This window comes from Echinops telfairi, unplaced genomic scaffold, assembly GCF_000313985.2.
Source record: "Echinops telfairi isolate 266 unplaced genomic scaffold, ASM31398v2 ScPeMD7_5;HRSCAF=22, whole genome shotgun sequence".
NCBI lineage: Eukaryota > Metazoa > Chordata > Mammalia > Afrosoricida > Tenrecidae > Echinops > Echinops telfairi.
In genome coordinates, this window is record NW_022103901.1 from 19,132,645 (window position 1) to 19,150,046 (window position 17,402).

At 45.1% G+C, this 17,402-nt stretch overlaps 1 protein-coding gene across 1 annotated transcript in view; it reads right to left on the reverse strand.

Moving 5' to 3' along the window:
- HS3ST4 (heparan sulfate-glucosamine 3-sulfotransferase 4) overlaps window positions 1–17,402 on the reverse strand; it is a gene marked incomplete at its 5' end in the record, with an annotated part of 485,811 nt that overhangs the window by 410,507 nt on the left and 57,902 nt on the right. The gene's annotated exons all lie outside the window — the stretch shown is intronic.

Genomic DNA, 17,402 nt, shown 5'->3' on the forward strand with positions numbered 1-17,402 from the left:
CTGGCCCCACAGTCTATTTTTGGTGTTCCCCGGGGACTTCATTGCTTTGATCCCCTTGCTGTTCTGTTGCACGCCCTTACTGTTTCACCCTGATATGGTAGGGTCAGATTGGGCATAATTCCCACACTGTGCCTCCAATGTTGTCTCCCATAGCGCTCTGGGTCAGTGAGGGACGTCATATCTCCTGGTGGGGCTGGCCTTATGGTCCTCTCTGTGCTTTGGCTGCTCTGAGCAGGAATATTGTCCTTAGAGCGTGGCAGGTCAAGATGTGCTTCACTGTCTCTCCCACTCCCTTCATTTGCTCCTGTGTGCTCTGATCAGACCCGTCTTTCTCCCTGAACTGTAGTTTCAGTGCTGTCCTCTGAAGTGAATTATTGTGGGGTGGGGAGGGGAGGGGCTGTCCACATAGTTGGGATTGGGGCCGGCCCCTAAGACCTCTCTATTGGTTCCCTGCTTCTTCATGCCACCAAGATGTGAATGCAACATCCTCACTTCTAGGGAGCATTCTGGTCGTACTTCTTCCAAGGTAGACTTGTTTTGTTCTTCTGGCAGTCTATGAGCTATTCAATATCCTTCCTCAATACACACAAAAGCCCTGGTTTTGGAGATGTCATATCCTTCCTGGCTGATGAAGCAAATTGATTATTATCAAGACTGCACTATTTAGAACCACAGTATCAATATGCTAGCCACGAGCTATATGTGGCTTTTAAATAATAGTAAATAAAATTACAATTCATCTTTTGGTCATACTACACACATTTAAGAACCACCTGTGACTAATGATTACCATTTTGGACAGTGCAAAAACATTGTATCTTCTCAAAAATGCCTGATGAACAGTGCTGGCCCCAAAGCATCCACGTTACATAGCTGCTATGCTATGAAAGGATGCATCATGATACAGTTGGGTAGTCAACCAGGGCTATTTATATCTGAAGCAAATCAACCTAGATGAGGCATTCACTAGACTCTGGGTTCCCCAAGACCTGAACCTTACCTTGGAATACCTCTGGTTCTAACCAGGTCCTCTTTGGTCTAGCAGTGGTTCTCAACCTTCCTAATGCCATGACCCTTTCATACAGTTCCTCATGTTGTGGTGATCCTCCCCCCCAATCATATGACAAAGTAATAATTTATAAATGATCAAGGGCTCATGAGGGAGTGGGGAGCGGGGAGGGAGGGGAAAAAATGAGGACCTGATGCCAGGGGCTTAAGTGGAGGGCAAATGCTTTGAGAATGATGAAGGCAATGAATGTTCAAATGTGCTTTACACAATTGATGTATGTATGGATTGTGATAAGAGTTGTATGAACCCCTAATAAAACGATTAAAAATTTATTTTTGTTGATATTTCATAACTGTAATTTTGTTATGGTTATGAATCGGGCGACCCCTGTGAAAGGGTCGTTTGATCCTCAAAGGGGTCGCGACCCACCGGGTTGAGAACCGTTGTTCTAGCAGCTGCTTTAGAGCAGCCTCCCTGAGTTAATCGCTAATTCATCTGGGCAAGCTTTGGTCACTTTTCACCTGCCTGGTTTACTTTTACTTATTTACTCTACACTCCTGTTTGGCATTCCTCATTAGAAAATTTCTAAAAGGTACTCGTGCTCTTTGCCCTCTGAGTCAGTTTGCCATACTGTGGAGGCTCACGTGTTGCTCTGATGCTGGAAGCTAGGCCACCAGTATTTCAAATGCCAGTAGGATCACATGGTATGTGTACAGGTGTTTTAGTAGAGCTTCCAGACTAAGACAGACTAGAAAGAAAGGTCTGTTGATGTACTTCTGAAAATTAGTCAATGACAATGTTGAGTCTATGGATCTCAACAGAATATTGTCCAAAAGAGTGCGAGATGATGAGCCACTTCTCACTGAAAAGGACTCAAAGTACACGGTGGCTGCAATAATAGGACTCAAGCTTCCAAAAGCTCCTGAAGATGGTCCAGGATCAGACAGCATTTGATTCTGTTATACATAATCTCACCGTGGATCCGAGCCAACTTAATAAGAGCTCTTAACAACAACAGTTGCTCTATACTGTCTGGTTAAGCATCACCCTGGTGTACCTCCCCTCTTCTGCTTCCTTAGACCACACCACGACCCTATCTTGGAAGAGTCACACAGAGTGAAGTGCAAGTACTAGATACGCCACTTACCCTTTTGCCTCCGTCAGGCTTCTTACTCTCTATTTTCCTCTGTCCTCCTGTTGACCAATGAGGGGAGCACTTCCTATATCACAGGGCGTCCATTGTTCTCACACTAGCTTCTGTGATACTGTCACTCTGCTACAGACGCCCTTCCCATCCCTCTTGATCTACTGAACACTTTTGAGTCTTGAGAAAATCCACAGAGTCCCTGAGCGGGTCCAACCTCATTGTTTTGAGCTCTGTGAGCTTCTTCTTTCTGGTCCATGTGCTCCCTTTATTTTCACATTTGCCTGTGTGATGATTTCATTAAAATCTATTTGCCCCCCTAAAGTATAAGCCACCTAGTCCAGGACCTTCTTCGCTTTCACACATCTTAGCATCCCCAGCACCTAGCCCCATAGTCAGAACATGGCAGAGCTGGTAAAGGAATACAAGAAAGGGTCCCTGGAAAGATTAAATTAGATGATCCACATAAATCACTTAACACAGTAACTGGCGCATAGAAGTCGTGTCCTAAACACCAGCCATTGTCGTTTTTAGTTGATTGCTTTAATTAACTGCGTTCTGATCATTGGCTAGTCACCTGGATGACTCTAGCCCTCCGTTTCCTATTCCCAAACAGCTGATCTCTTAGTCATGCCGACTTTTCTAGGCCTCTTCATTTATGCCGATGGTTCTCTTTGTGCGTGTCTGTGTCTCTGGGTGTGCACTCTTTGGAACTGGTGGAATCCCTGGGTGATACCAATAGTTGACAATTCAACTATTAGCCAAAAGGTTGGAACTTGGAACCAATCCAGAGGGTCTCAGAAGATCTTTCTGAAAGATCAGAGCCTTGAAAACACTATGGACCTGTTTTCCTCTGTCCCTGTGAAGTCACCATGAGTCAGAATCCACTTCATGGCAAACAGCAAACAGTATTTGCAGCCTGCCAGGCAACTGCTGACCTCAAAATCCACCTGTTCTCACATGGCAGGGAAGACTGCACATGCGGCTGGGTGATGCGAGTTTGGGCAGGTGTTTGCTCTTTGTAGGGACAAAGGATCAGCAAATGTTTGACCCATTCTGAAGTTCAGAGAAGTAAGAAAGGCCAAGTTCCTTCATGACTTAGCCCCTTGGGAGGACCCTACCGGTGACACCCACATAGAAGAACAGCCTCCAGGAGAAGAAGGCATGGTTCAGTGACAACAAGAGACAACAGCTTGGAGTGTCCTCAGACAGTCCTTACAATGGGTTAAGCCTACAACGCCGCATCACTCTAAATGCAGGTATTGATAACAGATACCGTCTGTGAAGTAGAGAGCATGATGAAGCTCTATAACCAATTAGATATAACTAAAAAGAAGATCAATGCTTTGATCGATACTGGTATTGAATTGGAATGATATAATGATTAGAGCAAAGGCATGGTTTAAATGGGGATGAACAAAACAGATAGCTCATTCCGTATTCAGAGCCTCTTGTCTCTCACCTTTGTGGTGATGAGAACAAGGAGGAAGGAGAGAGAGACACTCAAAGAGAATTCTGCCTGCACACGGGCACCACAAGGATCTCCTGTGACATTCTGGAAAGGCTTCAAGTTATTCTGGTGGCTCAAGAAGAATGAGTATGTGACAATCCAGCTATCTCTCTGCAAAACAAAGTCATCTTCCATTCAAGGTCCTAAGTCCAGAGCATCCAACTATTAAGCAAATATGTATTGTGGCTCATCAATATTCTAAACCCTGTGCAAGGAATTGAGGACAAATAGTGAACAAGACAGACATGGTCCTTAACTCCCCAGGTGTTGGTTCTCCAGCAGCCCCACCTGAATAGACAGCCGAAACGATGGCATCTGTCTCAGAACATCCAGGAAAACTAGTGGAGGGTCTGAGAGCCTCCCCCTAACTAACAAAATAGTTGCCATCAAGTCAGGGTCAACACATAGCAATCGCATGCGTCTTGGGTTCGAGAACAACTGTGCACTGTGAGGTTTTAAATGGCTGCACTTTTCCAGAAATAGATCACCAGGCCTTTCTTCCAAGATGCCAACCTCTTGATTAGCAGCCAAGTGCATTAACCATTTACATTAACCACCAAAGGACTTCCCTAACCAATGTAAGACCTGAGAACAGGACAAAGCAGACGGAGAGAAATTCCAGAGCAGATGAGCAAGAGGCAGAGGAATGATTTTCTTTTCTATGCACAGTATCTCTGGGGTCTGTCTCATGAGGCAAATGCATAGGAACTTATGCTTCAGTTGTCTTTTTTCAAAATCCAATCTATATACCTATGTGGCACATAAAAAAATTGTATAACTCACTCCCATCGAGTCCATTCTGCTTCATAGAAACCTGGCAGGGCAGGGTAGAACCACCTCAGTGGGTTTCTGAGACTGTAACTATTTAAGGGAGTAGAAAGCCTCATCTTTCTCCCTCAGAGCTTGTGATAGATTTGAACTGCTGAGCTTTCCATTAGCTGCCCAATGCGTAACCACTACACCACCAGGGTTCCTATCGGCAAATAGCAATTGCTTCATGTATCAAACACCTACTCTAAGCCAGGCCCTGGGGTTTGTGCAGGTTCTTCCACAGAGCAGGCAACAAGTTCTTGAGAAGACGTGAGAGCAGAAACCAATAAAAGAGCCCAGTGGGGACTCTGAGTGAGTAACCTGGACTGGGCTCTTATTGTGTGCCATCTACTACACCGAGGCTAACCATGGTACGAGCTCCCATTTGATGCACGTGTGTTATGGGCAGTGCTCCATTCCAAACACTTTACATGTATGAGCTCATTTAATCCTCACCACAGCCCCACAAGGTGTGTGCTATCATTAGCGACATTTTACTGATGAGAAAGAGTTTATTTGCTCAAAGTCAGGAGGTGGTGGAAGAAATGTTCCAACCCTGGCAGCCCGACTCCAGCGTCTAGACTGCCAACAGGTGCTGCCCTGTGCCTGATTTTAAAATAATTAGCATAAGACTCAGAGTAGCTAAAACGAACCAAAGATCAGATGACTTGTGAGCGTTGGAACTCAGGCTTGACCCCAGGTGTTTTCAAAGGCACGTTGACAGTCACACAAAGAGAATTCATTTCCACCGAAAGGCTCGGAAACCATGGAAGCAATGTCCTTCAGGCTGGCTCAGAACCCAGTCGTCTTTCCCTCTGGGTAAATCTATGAACCGGGAATCATACTTTGTGCTTAAAGTGGTCATAACGCTATCACCGCCTCAAGTCGTCCTGATGATTAAGGTGATTGAATAGAGCCATGAGCACAGTCGTGCAGGTTGAGGAGGGGACCAATCGAGAGAGCACCGTTCACACTGGGTGTGTGAACAGTGTCGTACAGGCTTGGGCAGCGTCTAGCCTGCTTCATTCTTCATGGCGGTCCTGAATATAACAGAATTTGGTTTTATGAAACTCTAGCAGACTTGACAGGTAAGGAATTCTTAAAACATTCTAGGAGAGCTATGACATGGCCCCAACCCTCGATGCTCCTAGTCTGAGAGTTCAAGGTGTTGAACAAATGTTGCTTCGGCTCTTTCAACAAAGTATGAAGTTGCACCAACTTTCGCCATCAGGGCCAGAGACGATTCGCGATGAAGCTTTGCTTCATTGCTGTGCTATGCCGTTAGATTTGGGGGAGAAAAGGGTGTTTCAACTCCGTTGTCATTCTTTATCTTTCCTCATCTTTCTACACCACCACCAGTGACATCTATTTCAGACAGAGATCATTTTTTATCCACAAAGCAGCTTCACGACGAGAATGTATTGTAGGTTCCAGAGTTACAGATGTCTCCCCAGGAAGATCTGTGGTCAGGACTGAATTTGAAGGCTTGAGTTGGCGTGAGGCAGGGGCAGGAGGATGCGTCTTAATGACTGTCAACTGATCCGTCCCTCTCGTGTCAGCGCCGATCTTGCCCTGGCTTCTCCACTCCTCCTACCACTGCCCTGTCTGAATTCAAACTCACAGCTTGCCCCCCCCCCCCACCATGATGACAATGGCCTTTCGATCGGATTTTCCTGCTTCTCCATGTGTCCAACCTCCTCACCTCCCCCAGGGGAATGATCACCATCCACAACTACAAACCCTCCTCCCACCCCCTCAGAAGTCAGGCTTGGACTAAACCACTGAGCAAGTAATAAGGATGTCATTCTTCTGCTTCAAATTCTTCAAGACTCTAAGCAGTGGTTCTCAACCTGTGGGTCACGACCCCTTTGGGGGTCAAATGACTGTTTCACAGGGGTTGCCCAATTCATAACAGTGGCAAAATTACAGTGATGAAGTAGCAATGAAAATAATTTTATGGTTGGGGGGTCACCACCACATGAGGAACGCTATTAAAGGGTCACGGCATTAGGAAGTTTGAGAACCACAAGCCTGCAGTGAGGCTCAGACTCTTTGGAGGCCAGACCACTTGAAGAAAGGCATAAAGCAGGCCATGCGTGTGCATGTGCGTCGGTGGCTGAGTGCGAGATGGTATCTCTGTGTGTTTCTGTGTGTGAGAGAGAGAGCAGACGTGCCTGTGTGTGGAAAGTGAATACATGAGTGCGAGTGTGTGTGTTTGTGTGGATGAGTGTGGGGTGAGTATGTGTGTGTGTGTGTGTGTGTTTTCTCATCATGCCTCCTAGCTTTGTATCCTTCCCACAGGGACATACTTTGTTTGCATATTGAACAAGAAGGAAGACTCTTCCCTTCTCCTCAGAAACATGTTTTCTCTCTCACTTCTCTCGAAACAGACAGTCCTCCAGACTAGCTTTTGTTTTCTTGCTCTGGATCGAGACCTAACTTAAGGAAGTATTTCATTTTCCTCTTCACTCGGAGACGAGCAACGGCAAGCGTGGTGATGAAGGGAAGGGATGCACAGTCTCCAACCCGGGGATGAACAGGGAAGGGCAGAAAGAGCGCAGACCCAGGACAGTGGGCCCCAGTGGAACAGGGTGGCCTCCATGTGAGCCCAGCCCCTGGTGACCTCATATGCTGTGTCCCTTTCCTGCCAGTGTGTTGTCTGAGGTGGCTCACAGGTTGCTCCAGCACTAGAAGTTAGACGGCCGGAATTTCAAAGACCCGGAGTATCACACATGGTGGACAAGTGTCAGCAGAACTTCTAGATTATAAGTTCCCAAACATAATTTGCCTAACACCCCTTTTGGGGGAAAAATGGGAGGCGTGGTGCCCCCTGGCCACTAAAAATGACTGTATGGTGGCCCATCATCCAGGATAAAGTATAGATATCTGTTTTGCAGCCCCCTTCGATCATTTGGAAAAGTGGGTGCCGGGTTGACAACTTATCACAACTGAAAACAGAATATAGTCTCAGTGTCGCTTAATAGTCTGATTTGTTCCAGAGAGCTGGAAATAGTACTCTGAAGGCGAACCTGATTGAAAACTGGGAAATGGCGTCCACGTTGACAACCCCAGGTCAGACTGAATCAAGCACACGCGCCAGCCCATCATCACCCAGGGCTTCCCTCGGATGACCTCTGGCCCAGAATGCAAAGGGGCACAAGGTTTTCCCTCGTCCTCTCCCAACACAATCCTCTCTCTACTCCCCCCGTCTTTAGACACACACTCCATGCACACCTTCGGGCATTTTGTCCTTTCTACCTGGAAGGACTCCCCCAAATACCTCAAATGCCACCTCCCCAATGGTGTTTTTCCTGAGTCCTCTATCAAGGTTCAGTACCAGACAACAGTATGAAGCCACGTTTTACAGTATTTGTGTAAACACAGGCCTCTCTTAATAATATTCAGCCTTCTTAAAAGCAAGAAGCAGGGCTTATTTATCTCTTTGCCCCAATGCTAGTCATGGGACTTGAAGGGGAGAAGGCTATTTAGAAAGCATATCCTCCTTAGAAGTGAATGAAGATGGCTAGAGTTCAGTTCACTAACTGTCATACTTAGGTTTGGGGTCCACTTGAGTGAGCCAGGATTCTCCCATGCTGTGATCTACCATGGTGTGGTCAACTCCATATGGGATCTTCTATGAAGCAGCCACTTTCTACTGCCATAAAGAGTTAGTCTCAGAAACCCACAGGGGCAGTCCTGCCCTATCCTGTAGGGTCACCATGAGTCATACTGGAATCGCTGGCAGTGAGGTTCGTTGTCAGTTTACTGATGGATTTGGATCCTGCATCTGGTTCATCATGCTCCTCCTGTTCTATCGCCTGCCTATCCCAGGAGCTAATAACAGACTGCCTACCTTGGATTCTTTCGGCCCATCTCCATCTCAGTTTCATTCTACTCAGCGTCTACTAGCCTGAATTCTTCCTGCTTCATCTTCCAGTTTCTTGTTCATCAATCCCTGCAGCTATAGGAGTCAGGAGAAAACCTTCAGCTTACCTCTGACCCATGGAGGAGTCAAACAGCATGGTGACCAGTGCTCCAGTTCAGACCTGCACATTTATTCCAAACGAAACCCTGTCAGTATGTCTTTGTGATTGCTGCAGACGAGGTGCCCCAGTCATGTGCATGGATTAGCGCGTGCGGTGGTCTCCAAAAAAGAGTGAATCAACACGGTTGAATGATTCAGACCTTTCATTTGATTCCCCCGTCTGATAGAAGTTGAGCCTGATCTGGGTTTCAACATTTTCTGTGAATTTTTCAGTTTTGTTTTTTCATATTGGGGATTATCTAGGATGTATTTTGTCATTCTGGGTAGCCCTCTTGAATTTTTGGTACTTTTTTTTTTACTGTTTTTCGGTATATGAAACCCAAGATTGATGAACCTATAGAAACAGCAAGTAGTATAAGGGCTCCTGGGGGGGGGGTTGTATTTTGTAAGGGGGTATAAAGGGGAGCTGATATCAAGGAGTTCAAGAAGGAAGAAAATGTTTTGAAACTGATTGTGGTAGCAGTTGGATAATACTGCTTGATGCGATTGAACTAAGGAATGATCTCTGTCTTAGCTCCCAATAAAATGGTTCTGGAAACAATGAAAGCAAACAGTAGTTTCCTAGGGGATCCATTGGTCCAGTAAAATTCAAGACAGGGCGGTTAGCTCAGAAGGTTATGATAGGAAGATTCCAAAGAAGGAATCTTGGTAGATATTGTTTAAAGGACACTGGACGATCACAAGTGCTCATTACATACAACATTTTTTTAAATTAAATTGCACTAGTGGGAGAAAAATCACACAGAAGAATTCTTGTTTCATCGTAGCCATGAACCTGTTCACTCTACCAGGGTATCAAGTGCTGATCCAAGCACATTTTATTGGGATATCTGACCCCAGCCACACTATAGACCTGATGGGCCCTCTTTGGGCTTCCTTTGGTTCCCAAGACCCAAAGAACATTTCAGAGGAACACAATTTGAGCCCCTCAAGTGTGTTAAAAAATGTCCTTTTGACATGGGGAAAGTCTTAAGTGCACAAAATCCTTTGGCGTACAAGAGGTTATAATTGTTTACGGGAGTGGAAACCCTAGTCTTCCTCCAGCAGAGCTGCTGGTGGTTTCGAACTGCTGACCAAGAGGATCTCAGCCCAATGCATAACCACTACACCACCTGGGTTTCTGTGGAGTATTAGGGAAGTTTAAAAGAAAAACAAACAAACAAAAAACCCTCAATGCCCTGATTCAGAGTAACCTGATAGCAAAGGGCGGAACTGATTCTGTGAGTTTCTGAGACTGGAATTCTTTACTAGGGGAGAAAGCCTCCTCTGGTGGGTTTCAACAGCTGACATTGCAGTTAACTGCCCGCCACACCACCCAGGGTCCTATTGGAGAGATTGACAGGTTACAGTTCAATAACAAATAGGTTCAGAACACAGTTCTTCTGGTGAGGAGTGCCTCTTTTCAGCTGTGCCTGCGAGCGCACTCTCTCTGCTACTCAGCCTCTCAGCTACACAGCCCTTTGGCCAGCACCCTGCTCTGGAAATGTTTCCAAGCCTTCTGATCATGATCAGTCAGTGCCCAAAGGATACACACACCACTCAGCCATCAAATCATCGGGGAGTTGCATAACACTTGCTCGAGGAGTCAGCAAATCTAGTTCCACTAAGTTGCCTGGAGGCGACCAACTCCTCAAGGGAGCCTCCTGCCCACAGGCACTCAGCATTATTTGCTCCACGGCCCAGGAACCTCACTGCTCGGTCTTGCACTCCTGGTGCTACTCTCTCTGCTGCTGCTTCTCTGCCACGTCACTCCTGTGTCTTGCCCTCTATCTTCCAGACCAAGAAGGCCACAGCATACAGAGATCTCAGCGTCTGAAAGATACGCTCTACTCCTGTCTCTTCTTACTTGATAATAGTGAGATCCACCCCCAATTCCTGATGCAGATATGGCTCATTTATGCCAACAGGGTGCCAAGTCCTGTTATTAGGGCCCCCTACACTTTAGTTGTGTGGCCCCACATAGTCATTTGATAGGAGTTACAAAAACCATGGCTAAAAGAGCCATACCAAATAATTCACTGCTACACACACAAAAAATCTCAATTTTCTCACCGGCCACTTGAAAATACTAATAATAACAACACACTCTCATAGAGTGCTGTGACGATTAAATGAGGCCGTCATGCATGAAAGGCATATAAGACAACCTCTGTTACATATTAAATATCCCTCTGAACTGTACCATTCCTGGGAAACTGGGGACCATTCAGTCAGTGGACTACTAACGGGATGAGACCTGGCCTAAGAAATAGGGATAGCAGCAAACCAACTGAGGCCAATGCACTTGACTGATTGGGGCCTTCCGAACCATCAGCCCTGCAGAAATCTCCCAGGTTGGACGTGTGACATGCAACACACATTCTGCTATTCACTGAGCTTTGAAGAACAACTCAGCATTTAACCATGCTGTAGTCAGAAGAGCAGGGTGGCCATACATAGTGCCAGTCTCATCAGAAACACCCCATGGCAGGGTAGCAGTTACTTAGGACCTGACGCACCCTGGTAATGCCATTTTCTCAGGAACACTGTATCACTGAGCACATTTTCCCTGGAGTCCAGATCCCCAAGATTCAGCTAAAACGGAATCTTATTTGTAGACTCAACATATGTCAACATGATATTTTGCTAAGAAAACTCATAAAGAGGATTGCTGGCTGCAATATGACACTCACTCTATAATACCGTCAGTCTAATTGTTTCCAGAAGCAAACAATTAAGCAGTTTATGAGAAAAACTCTATCTGTAATTGTGGGGACCCTGCACAGCTGCTTCCTAACGAAGGCAGTTGGAGACTAGCTGTTACAGATATTAAAGTACAGTGGATATTTAGCAATATGGTACCTAAAAGCATCATAGCAGACCTATCGGGAAAATAAACAACATTCAAGTGTATTGTTAGAAGACAAATACTCAATACTTCATTTAATGTATGGTTTGCAGTTAGTGGTTAATCTAAGACAATGAAGAGAGAGCTATGTTTCACGTAGCTATTGAGGAAATGCAGAATTGATTGTGGGAATGATTGAGGATTTTTACAGAGCACAATTCCCAAGCCAGCAATGCCCTTTGTTGGTTTTTTTTCCCCTAGTCTTTTAAATTTGCCTGTAATCTAGTCAGGCACATCCTTTTATCACGATGATTTCCACTTCTCATTATGACCAGTGTGATTAATTACCAAACTTACCCTCACTCTTGCACAACTCTAGGATCTCATTTTTCATGTACAAAATGGCCTTAGAGTCCAAGAACACAAATTCGCACCCCTGCCACATCTCTATTTTATGTCTCTTGGTTATTAATAGTTTAAATTGGCCCATTCATCTGGCCATTTGCAACTGTAAAACACACCCCGAGCTAGCTGAGCAATGTTGGAGGAGAGCCCAACACCTTGATTTGATAATTAGTTGGCATAATTAGTGACTGTGACCTCTAGAGTCTTTCAGGAAACTCCTCTTTCTGAGACATATTTATCCATAGGGAGCTAAGAAGGCCCTCCATAGACCAATCCCTACCAATAGCCCTGAAGCTGATCTGAATCACGGAGTGGTTGGGAAGCATGCAGGCAGTCCCAGATTTAATCTTGGGATTAAAAAAAAGAAAAGAAAAGAAAAGAAAATGGAAGCAGTAGAGCGGATTAAAATTTTGCTAGTCACAGAAGCACAGTCAGAAAGCCATGTTTTAAACAATCTAACACCAAATGACTTAGGGACTTCCTTTCATCCATCTTCAGCTGGGAGTGCCACCAATGGACAGCAGCTGTGCCAGTCTTTTCTCCCTGTACCTTCCAGCAAGCGCCCTAATCCTCTTTCCTCACAAATACTACCACTGCGTGTAAGCCAAATAGCACGGGAACACATGAAAGGCAATTAGATTTAAATCTAATTCTGCTTACTCACCACCAGTTCTGCCCCCCCCTCCCCCCGTCCACCCCCACCACGAAGATGCTCTTCAGTATAGTAACAAATATCATTCCTATGTGGCACATAGAATCCAGAATGTAATGCAGGTTTGTAGCACTATTCAGCCACTTGATGACATTTCAGACTCCTGATAGGGGGACTCTAAACACAGATTATCAACAAAGGCCCTGAGTGCTTTGCAATTATTTAGGTGTCATTCCCACATAATCAATGTCACTTTGGCATTCGCAGAGCTTAATTCCTTGCTTTGTGCAATGTTTTCTGACATTCTGTGAGTCAAATTGCAAGGCTCCTCTGCTCCATCTCTGCCACCTACAGTGAAAGAGCATTTCGGTCATTTGAGTGAGTGGAGCAATGCTAAATGGACACACATTCACATCCACATGCACATACACTTACACAAGCACACCCATCTGCAAGTACTTCCAGAGAATCCCCCCACCCCCTTGGAAATGGAAGCAAAGGGAACCGTCATGCTCAGCTCTGGCTGCAAGGCTGTGGGTCTCAGCATGAGCAGAGACTGAAGTTGTACGTTCTTAAGCATCCTCCATCAATTCTTCATGTTTCCATGAGCACATCAAGGGACAGCTCTGGACGCCTTTTCTGCAGCACCCCCACCACACAACAGGGGTTTCTTGATAATTAGCATTCCTTTCCTCCCACCTGCCCTGCCCTCAAGTTTTCAAAGATAACAACAACCATCCAAATGAAATCATGAACAAGATTAATTCTAATCCTGTGAAAGGAACTGTTTTATTGCTAAGAACAGAAAGAAAGCTGATTGAATCCACTGGAAAGAAGAAAAACTAAAAAGCTAGAAGAGGCAAGGGAGAAAAGAGAGTGCAATAATATGCTGAGATGACAAAGATGAGAGAGGCTGACACAAAGACAACAAGATGACAAAGGGAAGTTTGCACATGGGCACGAAAGGGGGAAGCTGAAGATTCACAAGAGAGAAACTACATAAGACTGAATCCAAGGCGGCAAACCTGCCAACAGGTGAGCTCACAAGTACTGAGAAATCACACGTTGTTCATGCTTGGACCTCGTCAAGAGCTACACCAATAGTTATCAGTGTAGCTGACACATAGGTCACATGGTCTCACTAGTATATAACACCTCACTTCTCCCATGGGGAAATCCAGTCTGTGCCTACTACGCTTGAGTCTGGGTAGGCTTGTGAGATAGATCATCACTCACTCGTGTAGCCTTAAGTGTGACTACCCTGAGGGCTAAGCCACCTGGAGAGACCAGGTGTGGGCATTTTAGTCCACAGAAACAGCTGAATCAGCCTTTGAGTCATTTCAGGCCAGGTGGGCCCAAGACACGTGGTGGAAGAAGCCTCCCAAGAGGATTTTAGCACCCAATCATTTGGAGTCTTTCATCTGTAGACCAAATAGGCCACATCATGATAAATAGAGAAAAGATTGAAGTTGCCAAGGATTTCATCTTGCTTGGATCCACAATTAATGTTTACGAAAGCAGCAGTCAAGAGATCAAAGGATGCCATGCATTGAATAAATCAGTGGCACAAGGCCTCTGGAAAGTGTTGAAAAGCCAGGGTGTTACTTTGAGGAGTAAGGGGTGCCTGACACAAGCCATGGCATTTTCAGTCACCTCCTCTGCATGTGAAAGTTAGACACTGACGATGGAAAACCAGGGAATCATCGATGCATTTGAATTGTGGTGCTGGAGAAGCAAATGGAAAGTCCCATGGACTGCTCAAAGAACAGACAAATCTCTTGGCAGTACAGCCAGAATGTTCCTTGGAGGTAAGGATGGCAAGCAAGACATTGTCAAGTGTACTTCAGACATGCTATCAGAAGAGACTAGGAAGAAGAGAAGACTACCAGGCAGGCTTGCTAAAACGGAGGAGCAGCCAACAAGAGGAAGAGCCTCGACAGGCTGACATCATCGCTGCAACACTCAAGCTAAACAAGAACAACGTGAAGACAGCGCAGGACTGGGAGGTGTTTTGCTGTGTCCTACGTAGGGGTGCCTACGTAGGGTACGTTTGGCAGGACAGTCCCGATTTTTAACAATTTGTCCCGCATCCCGCGGCGCTTTTAAAAAGTCCCGATGTTTTGGAAAGAATGCACGGACAAGCTAGGGTATACGGTTTTCGGTTGCCATGTGGCTATTTCGCCAGGATAGTTTTATCAACGGAGTCCCGCTTTACCAATGTTAAAATCAGGTCACCTCACTCTAGGGGCACCTAACAACCACGACATCTGTGGAGCAGCGTCAAACCAATCTTGCTGTGTGCTGCTTCTGTCCCTTTCCCTCCTCCGCATAATCGAGGAGTAGGAAATTTTGGGTTTTGAAACCGTTTTCTTGGCACAGAATCCATCTATCATACAATTCAATAGTTCAGTCACTTCAAGAGGAGCTGGACCATCATTGCCACAATGGAGTTTATGGCACTAAGCTTGTAGGTTTTTTCAAAGCAAACCAAAAGAAACACCACTGGTTGCCATTCAGTGTACTTTGACTGTTGGCCACCCACTGGCTAACAGAATAGAATTGTTCTCTGGGTTGTCTTGGCTGTGCTCTTAAGAGAAGCGGGTCTTCAGGACTTTCTTCCTGGGCGCAGGGGTCTAAACTGCAGCCTTAGTTAGTAGGCAAGTGCCAACCATGTGCACTACCTAGAGACTTTCTCTGTTTCTTCCGGAAATAGATAGGTCTACATTATTAATCTTAGTTTTGGCATTTGGAAAATGGAAATAAAGGTAATAAATATCTACTTCACAGAATTTTGTTGAAAAGTCACCAAAATAAAATAATAGACATAACAACAAGCGGCAGCAACTATAGTTTATTTAGAGCATTCTATATTTCAGGGCTTAATATATATCTGTACCTATATAACATTATTTAATTCTCCTAACAATCCCATGAGGTATAGAGTTGTTTTTATCCCTATTACAAATGCGAAACTGGGGCACAGTGAGATTGAGCGGCTTACCGAAAGTCGTACAGTAAGACAGAATATGGATTGGAATTGAATAGTCTTATTCAAATTTCTTTACTATTTTGAAAAGCTGCCTAAAGATGGTTAAACATGAAAGACACTGTCTCACACATATTTCAGTTTAAGAAATGCTTCCTTGTTATTGTTCTTCTTCTTGTTGTTATAGTTATGTAAGAATACAATGTTTAAGAGACAAAGATTGGGGAAATACCAAGAGGTACTTTTCTACCTCTTCTGTTTTAGCATCTACAGGTGAACTTTGGAATGGTTTGTCCACTCTTTATAATCCCCCCTCTATCAGAAAACAGGAAAAGCATTCATATTTGTACATTTTAAATGCCAAACTATTTCAATGTCATGCTGTACTGAATATTAGAAATGCCTTTTGTCCCATTTTTATTCTAAAATGGTATAAAAACTAATATTTCCTAATGGAGTGCATTTATTCATTCCTACAACCTAATGACAATTTATGAGAAGTCGAGAAATTGTCAGTAAGATAAGCTTAAAGCTTTGGTTCCAGAAGTTCAATCAGTTAACCTAGGACAGCAATCACTCCTCCTGAATGAATAATGATGTGGAATCATGTGTGGATGGAGGTAAACCCTTTGTGCATAGAAAACTGCATGATCATGTGCAGTATCTCAGCTGGAGATGGAAGTTTACCAATAAGGACATTGCTTCCTGCATTTTTATCCTGGAGCTTTGACTCTGAGCTTTCCAGAAGAGCCTGCATGGAGGGAGGAACCCTAAATGTTTGTGTAATGTGTTCTGTTCGGTGAGCAACAGAAGCGGGGCTTTGCAGCGTCTCAGAAGCCACCACCACACTGTCCCAGGGGTTCTTCATTCTCCTTAGCAAGGGTGGAATTCCAGCAACGCACAGTGGCTCTGAGTTCTTCAAAGCAACGCATTGGAAATAACCGGCTTGTCAATTAAAGCTAATGTGGCACAGTATGCGCTCATTTTAAAGGGGAGGGAGTGTCATGTAATCATTAAAAAAGAAATGCTTATGCCATTTGAAAGCATGCCCAGCCAAGCAGAGCCGAGAACCCCCAACTCTGGGGAGAGCTCGGAGCCTCCCTCCCACAGACTCCAAAATGGACCTCCTACTGACCAGGTCAGAGACAGTCATTAGGGAAGTATAATTATAAGTAAAATGAATGAGAAAGTTGGTCTTTTTCTTCCCCACTGGAGTTCCTTAGAATCCTATTGCTGTAAAAGGGAGACCGAACCTCTGAATTCCACCAACACCAACTTCTTACACAAGTTCTATTGCAGGGCTCTTTCAGATGCACACACACCTCCTTCCGCAATGAAACATACACCTCAAAGCACCTTTTACAAAGCCCTCCTTTTCCCCATTCCCAGTATAGATAAGTTGGCGGTAGGAAGATTCCAAGTGTCAAATGCTGGCACTGCAATTCCCCACTGAGCAGACAGCCATCTTTGGAAGTCTTAAGGAGTTGGGGGCTTACTGGGAAGCCAGAGTGGTGGCTCAGGGCCCAGACAATGGTTCCTGAGTCCTAGCCCTGGCCCTCAGCTCTTCCCTCTGCGCCTCAGTCCCCTCGCTTCTAAAAGGTAAACAGTAATGACAGCAGCAGGGGAAAAACATGATCGTGGTGATTTTGATGAAATTCGGGGGCCAGAGGAAACAGCTGCTACTGCATGGTTCTGAGATGTGCCCCCTGTGACCACCTCCACCACTACACGGCTGTCAGTCTGTCTCATCCTGCGACTCACATGAAACCACACAAATATTTGGACCAAAATAATGTACCTCGTGAGAACTCAGTTTTGCAAAGGGCACAACCAACAGTCCTGACGATAAGCCTTCCGAAATGCCTGGGTGGAACTCCACACGACAGATTATCATGTCCACGGGCCCAAAAGGTATGCAAAGGTGAGTAATCAGCAGTATCAAAAGGTAACATAGGGCATCTTTCCACGCCAGCCATCACATGTCTCTCGTGTGGCTGGCTAATTGTGATGATGA